Source organism: Galeopterus variegatus, unplaced genomic scaffold (assembly GCF_000696425.1).
Source record: "Galeopterus variegatus unplaced genomic scaffold, G_variegatus-3.0.2 Scaffold14371, whole genome shotgun sequence".
NCBI lineage: Eukaryota > Metazoa > Chordata > Mammalia > Dermoptera > Cynocephalidae > Galeopterus > Galeopterus variegatus.
In genome coordinates this window covers 16,573-24,118 of record NW_007740482.1, presented here as the reverse complement: position 1 = coordinate 24,118, position 7,546 = coordinate 16,573, and the positions used below count along the sequence as shown (strand labels likewise).

The window sequence follows — 7,546 nt, the reverse complement described above, 5'->3', positions numbered from 1 at the left end:
TAAAATAATCACAGTCATGTGCCATGTAATGACATTTCAGTCAATGATAAACTACATATACCACACTCATCCCGTATGATTATATTGAACCTGAAAATTTTCTATTGCCTAGTGACACTGTAGCCATTGTAATGCCATAATACAAGGCATTACTCATGTAGACTAATAGGTTATATCATATAGCCTGGGTATATAACAGGCTGTACCATCTAGGTTTGTGTAAGTACACTCTACGGGGTTCACACAACAGCAAAATCACTTGATGATGCATTTCTCAGAACATATCCCCATTGCTAAACAAGGTATGATTGTACTTTGAATTCTTTGTCAGGCAATTTGTAAATCACCATTTTTTTCACATCAGTTACTGAGAAATCATTGTGTTCCTTTGGTACTAATATGTTTTCTTGGTTTTTCATGCTTCTTTTTATCTTGCGTTATGTCATTTGACAGAGCAGTCACATTTTTGAGACTTTGTGGCTGCTTTTGGTGGGGAAAGACCTTCCCCTTTGGGTGGGTACAAGGGCACCAACTAGGTAAAATGTGGCTCTTTTGGCTCCAGTGAGGGAACAATGGCATGGTCTCTATGCAGCCCTGTCATTTGTGATTGACATTAGCAAATATTTCAGAGACCCTCAGCAGCCAAGGCTGTAGATGTCTTCAATGGTGGTTACGGCTCTTGAAGTTTTCAATGACAAAGGTTTCTGGGGTCGTCCCAACCTATTTTTCTCCAATCAGGGAAGTCATAGCCAAGAGGATCCCCCTTAGCAGAAGGTTTGGCTTGAAGACATGATTGCATCAGTGTCTAATGCACAGCCCCTGTGGTGGGCCCCAGAATTGGAGTTTGAAGCATGGGCATGCATGAAGGGACCACTACTCTGGAGTCTGGCACAGCACTGGTATTAGTGCCTGGGTGCTGACATCCACTCTGCTGTGTTAATAATTGCATGTGTGGTACAGGAGTTTGTGGAGTAGTTAGGGAGCTGAAGCCTGAAGCTCAAGTGTGCATAGAGTGACAGGAACTTCAGGCCGATGGTACAGACTAGCCTGGAACAGCAATTTTGCCAAGACTGAGGGTGGGCAAAACAGTGCAGTGACGAATCTGGAGTCTGAAACACTGGCAAGCACAGAGCAGTCACACAGCTGAGGTCTGGAGTGTGGGCATGGTTGGAGTGGCTGTGGCTCCATGTTTAGGGGTGCCCACAGGGTTTGGAGGGGTGGCAACTCTGGCCCCAGATTGGCACAAGAGTGGTTGTTCCTTGGGGGGGGAGGGGTGCAACCACATCTTCCTCTCCAGGGATCCATGGGCAGGGACAGGGATGACTGTTGATTACCTTAATGGCAAAACAATGCCAATGTTCTCTGCACAACAGGCCCCTGGAGACCATGGGGACACAAGCCATATGGCTGGTACTGATAGTCCCAGCTCATCTTTGTTCCTAGCCATCTTTACATCCCAGGTATGCTGCTCTCCTCAGCAATACTTTCAGTGTGGTTATTCTTATTTGTATTTATTTATTTATTTTTTCCAGTGTGATGCTGCAGATTCTTAACGGGCCATTGAGCTTTCTCAAGACAATTTTTGTTCATGCATACTACCTAGTTTTGTTTCTTTTTGGAGGGTAAAGAATGTTATTTCCTACTCAGCCATCTTGTTGATGTTTTTCCTTGTAAAATATTTTTAATGTAATTTGTGACTTTATCATTAACCCATGAAATATAATGAAGTATGTTGTCAAATGTGAAGTGTTAAAACTCCACAGAGATTTTTCCATTATCTTTCTGTTGTTAAATTCTAGTTTAATTATATTATGGTCAGAAAACATAATTTAAAGGCCGCCCCGTGGCTCACTTGGGAGAGCATGGTGCTGATAATACCAAGTCAAGGGTTAAGATCCCCTTACCAGTCATCTCTTTAAAAAAAAAAAAAAAGAAAAGGAAAACATAATTTATATGATTTTAATTTTCTTAAATTTGTTAACGGTTTTGTGTGTGCGCGTTGTTGTTTTGAACATGTATGTGTTTTCCCCCATGATATGAACTGTCTTGGCAAATGTTCTGTTTATTCCATGTGTTCTTCTTCAAAAGAATGTCTCTTCTTATGTTGCTTGGTGAAACATTATATAAATGTCAAGTAGAACAAATTACTTCATAGTGAGTTTCAGTTCTATACTGATGATGATTTTTCTCTCTACTGGTTCTATCTATTATTGAGACAGATTTGCTGAAGTGTTCAACTGTAATTTGTCTGCCTTTTCTTTAATTCTGTTAGATTTTGCGTTATGTTTTCTGAAACTCTGCTGTTTGGTATAGACATTTCTAATTGCTATGTCTTATTGTTGAGATGTCCTGTCCTTATAAAACATACCTTCTTATCTCTGGTACTATTTTTGCTCTTAGCTTTATTTTGTCTCATATTAATTTAGTTACTACTGCTTTCTTTTGATTATTGTTTGCATATTTTTTAATCCTTCTACTTTTCACCTATATATGCCATTCTTTTTGACAGGAGTTCCTTGAAGACTGTATAAAATTGAATTTTGAGTTTTGGGGGGTTTTTAAAACTATTATGATGGTTAATTTTATCTGTTAACTTGACTGCCCACAGACTGCCAAGACAGGCAAGACATTATTCTGGGTGTATCTGTGAGGGTATTGCTAGTTGAGTTTAACATTTGAATTAGTAGACTGAGTATAGCAGATTGTCCTCCCTAATGTGGGTGGGTTGCTTCCAATCAGTTGAAAAGCTGAATGAAACAAAAAGGCCAAGTGACTCAAACTGAAACACTGGCTCCTCCTAGGTTTCAAGCCTGCTGTCTCTTAGAATGGAACAACACCCTTGGCTCTCCATGAGCTCTAGCTTGTTGACTGCACATATTGGGACTTGCCACCCTCTATAACTGTGTGAGTCAATTCTTATCCTAATTCTCTCTCTCTTGCTTATGTGTGTGTATAGATAGATAGATAGATACACAAATACACGTCTCCTATCATTTCTATTTCTCCAAAAAACCCCAAATAATGCAGATTTTGGTACCAAGAAAGTTTCTTAGAAGAATATAATTTTATTTATGAATTTTCCAAATGTGTCTCGGGTTTCTGTGATTGACTCTTTAATCTGATTAGATATAAAGATGCTAACTACTATATTTCCAGTAGTAAAGAAGTCCGATAGCCCATGGTGTGATCTGGTAATAATTATGTACATAACTATCACTATTAGATACTATTAATCAACCACTTATAAGAAGCAAAGATTTGGCTAACTGTCTATATAATTTTTAAAAACTTTTTTGGCAAACTAACAAATATAATGAAGTTGGGTAGTTGCTTTTAATATCACTGAACGAAATGAAGAAAGAAAAGGATGAGATCAGAGTTTTAAGTTCTCACCTCAGATACTGCATAAGTTATCTGAAAGCTTGTGTGTATTTAACCTGAAGAGATTCTTGTTTTCTGTAGCCTCAAGGATAGAACTGCTGCGAATCTAACTAAGAATCTCATCTTGCGATGGGATGAAGTTGAACGCAAGTTGAACCCCCAGCCTCATTCGATTGTCTGCTGTTAAAGCAAAGGCATTGATTGGGAAGAAATTGAATCCTAAAAGTTGGCATGAAGACATATGGAAAGACCCTAATGAAGCTGGGGACGTTAAGCCCCTAAATTCTGGTGAGTTTTCTTTGCCAGTGCAAGAGGTCCCTCCACCCACAGTGGAAGCAGCTTCCCCACTTCCAGTGAGGGTGGTCTCACCACCTCTGACTGAGGGATCAACCATGCATTACCTAAGGAAACTGTGATGGCCTCCCCTGATTCAGTTGCTATGCATGACAATGCAGAGTCTGCTCAATACTCACCCCCAAACCCGTCTTTGCTTCTGTACCTAAAATTACAATCAAGTCCTAGAGGCCTCTAAAGATGAGGTACAAAGTGTGAACCATGAGGAGGTATGTTACACTCCAAAAGAACTTCTTGCAATTTCTAATTTATACAGACAGAATCTGGGGAACATGTGTGGGAAAGGATACGATATTATGGGCATGGGATAACAAAAGAAGAATATAAAGTTAGATTCAGGCTGAATTTGTTGATATGTGCACCGTAAGCAGTGATTCTTTATTTAACGTTCTCTATTTAATGTTGTTTAGCTGAAACATGAACCAAAAAGTGGCCCAGAGTTAACAAACTGGCCTGCCTTGTTAATCTACATTAAATATGTAGAGGAAAGAATTCAAAGGCCCAAGGAGATTGGAATGTTTAAGTGGATTTGTCATTTAATATCTACTTACCCACTCTGGGAGGTCCAGAGGACACACCTTTCACCATGACTAAGAAATAAATTTGTGAGGGGAATTTCCAGTATCTTTGAGAGTTCTGGGATTGTTCTTCTCTGTAAGCAAAACCTTACATTGGGAACTTCAGTCACTGAGTCAGAAAACCTACATGCAGTGGGACTAATTAGGGGCCAAGTGGCAGCACTCAATTACCAGAGGTGGGTTGATTAAGATAATGGACTACACAGGCAAAGCAATCAGAATAGTCATACCTGTGAATGTATGGCATTGGCTGGATGATCATGGTTTTATAGAAGTAAAGTAGATAGGAAGCCTACTAAATTCGTACTTGATTTGCATAAGCAGAAAGGTTCTAGGTCTAGTGAACAAAAGTCTAATCTGAATCATAAAAACAGAGGCAGCCCCATTAATCAATTTTCAAAATTTAGCCAGTTAACAGATCCAGAACTCTTGAATAAAGGGATGGCCAAGTTCCTTTGAAGAAAGACCCTGGTAGGACAGGTAGACTTTCACCATGGTGAGTGTACCTTGGAGAAAGGAAATTATCAGACCTTTCAGGGACTACTGTATACTGACTCTGAACTAATACTAATTCCAGGAGGCTGAAAATGTCACTGTGATCCACCAGTGAGAGCAGGGGCTTATAGAGGTCAGGCGATTAATGGAGTTTGAGCTCTGGTATGACTCATAGTGGGACCAACTGGGCCCATCCTGTGGTTATTTCCCCTGTCCCAGAATGCATAATTGCAATAGACATACTCAGAATCTGGCAGAATGCCCAAATTAGTTCCCTGACCTGTGGAGTGAAGGCTATTATGATGGGAAAGGCCAAGTGGAAGCTGCTAGAGTGGTTTCTACCTAGAAAACTAGTGGTCCAAAAGCAATACTGCATCCCTGGAAGCATTGCAGAGATTAGTACCACTATCAAAGACTTGAAGGATTCCCACCACATATTCATTCAACTCACATCTATGACTTTGGCAGAAGACAGATGCATCCTGGTGAATGACAATAGATTATTATAAACTTAACCAGGTGGGGACTACACTTGCAGCTGCTGTAACAGATGTGGTTTTGTTGTTTCAGAAAACTAATATATCCCTTAGTACTAGTATTCAGCTATTGATCTGGCCAATGCTTCTTTTTCCCTCACCTATCACTAAAGACCACCAGAAGCAGTTTGCTTTCAGCTGGCGAGAACAGCAAAACACTGTCACTGTCCTGCCTCAAGGGTATGTCAACTCTCCATGTCCTAATTTAGTTCATAGGGATCTTGATCATCTTTTACTTCTACAAGACAATACACTGGCCCATCACATTGAAGAAATTATGCTGATTGGTCCTGGTGAGAAAGAAGTAACAGTTATTCTAGGCTTATCGGTAAGACATTTGCATGTCAGAGGGTGGAAAATAAATCTGACAAAAATTTAGTGGTTTTCTACCACAGTGACATTTCTAGAGGTCCAGTGGTGAGGGGCATGTTGAAATATTCCTTCTAATATGAAGGATAAGGTGTTGTATTCGGCCCCTCCAGCAACCAAAATAAAGGCACAATGCCCAGTGAGTCTCATTGGATTTCAGAGGCAACATATTCCTCATTTGGATGTGTTACTCCAGCCCATTTACTGCATGACCCAAATGCTCCTAGTTTTGAGTGAGGCCCAGAGCAACAGAAGGCTCTGCAACAAGTCTAGGGTACCACCTAAGCTGTCATGGCATTAGGGCCCTATGATCCAGGAGATCCAATGGTACTTGAAATGTCAGTATCAGATAGAGATGTAGTCTTTGGCATGCCCCTCTACATGAATGACAGTGTAGGCCCTTTAAATTTTAGTGCAATGTCTTGCCATCCTCCGGAGATAACTACTTTCATTTTTAGAAACAGTTCTTGGTCTGCTACTGGGCCTTAGTAGAGGATGAATCTTTAACCATAACACGCCAAATTACCATGCAGTCTGAGCTGTCCATCACAAGCTGGGTATTATCTGTCCCAACAAGCCATAATATTGGGAGTGTACGGCAGTGCTCCATCATCAGGATGGAGGTGGTATATATGAGACTGGGGCCAAGCACACCCCCGAACACAGGTTACGTAAAAAGTTGGCCCAAATGTCCATGGTCCCCACTTCTGCTAAACTACCTTGTCTCTTCCAGCCTGCACGTATGCCTTCATGGGGAATTTCCTATGATCAATTGACAGAAAAAAAGAATATCCTGGCCTTGTTTACAGATGGTTCTGCATGATGTTCAGGATCCACAGCAAAATGGACATCTGCAGCACTATAGCCCCTTTCTGGGACATCGCTGAATGACGGCTGTGAAGATAAATCTTCCCACTGGGCAGAACTTCCAGCAGTGCACCTGGTTGTTCACTTTGCTTGAAAGGAGAAGTGGCCAAATATTCTATTATATACCAATTCATGGACTGTGGTCAATGGTTTGGCTGGATGATCAGGACTTGGAAAAACAGGATTGGAAAATTGGTGACAAGAAGAGTTAGGTAAAGTTACATAGATAGAACTCTGTGAATGGGCAAAAAGTAAAGATTTGTATGTCCCATGTGAGTGTTCACCAAATGGTGAGGCCAGTAGAGGAGGATTTTAATAATTAAGTGAATAGGATGACCCATTTTGTGGATACTAGTCAGCCTCTTTCTCCAGCCACCCCTGTCATCACCCAATGAGTTTATAAAAGTAGCCATGATGGCAGAGATGGAGATTATGCATGAGCTCAGCATCATGGGCTTTCCCTCCCCAAAGCCATCCTGATGAGTGTCCAGTCTGCCATCACTGAGTGCCCAATCTGCCATCATCTGAGACCAACACTGAGTCATAAGTAAGACACTGTTCTCTGGGGTGATCAACCAGCTTCCTGGAGACAAGTTGATTACATTGGACAACTTCCATCATTTAAGTGCAGCATTTCGTTCATAGTGAAACAGACACTCTAGATAAAAATTTGTCCTTTCTATATGCAATGCTTCTGCCAAAACTACCACCCATGGACTTGCAGAATGCCTGTCCACCGTCATTTCATTTCACACAGCATTGCTTCTGATGAAGAAACTCGCTTCACAGGAAAATAAGTGTGGTGGGGGGCTCATGCTCATGGATTTCACGGGTCTTGCCATGTTTCCCATGATCCTGAAGCAGCCCGTTTGAAAGAACAATAAAATGGCCTTTTAAAGAATTACAAAACCTTGTAGGGCTGGGCAAGGTATATTAGAAGGTTGTACATGCACTGAATTAGCATCC

The 7,546-nt window shown here is 41.0% G+C and overlaps 1 pseudogene; it reads left to right on the top strand.

Annotated features, from left to right (window-relative positions):
- Positions 1-1,319: 1,319 nt before the first annotated feature.
- On the top strand, positions 1,320-5,672 carry LOC103581939 (annotated as a pseudogene).
- Positions 5,673-7,546: the final 1,874 nt, after the last annotated feature.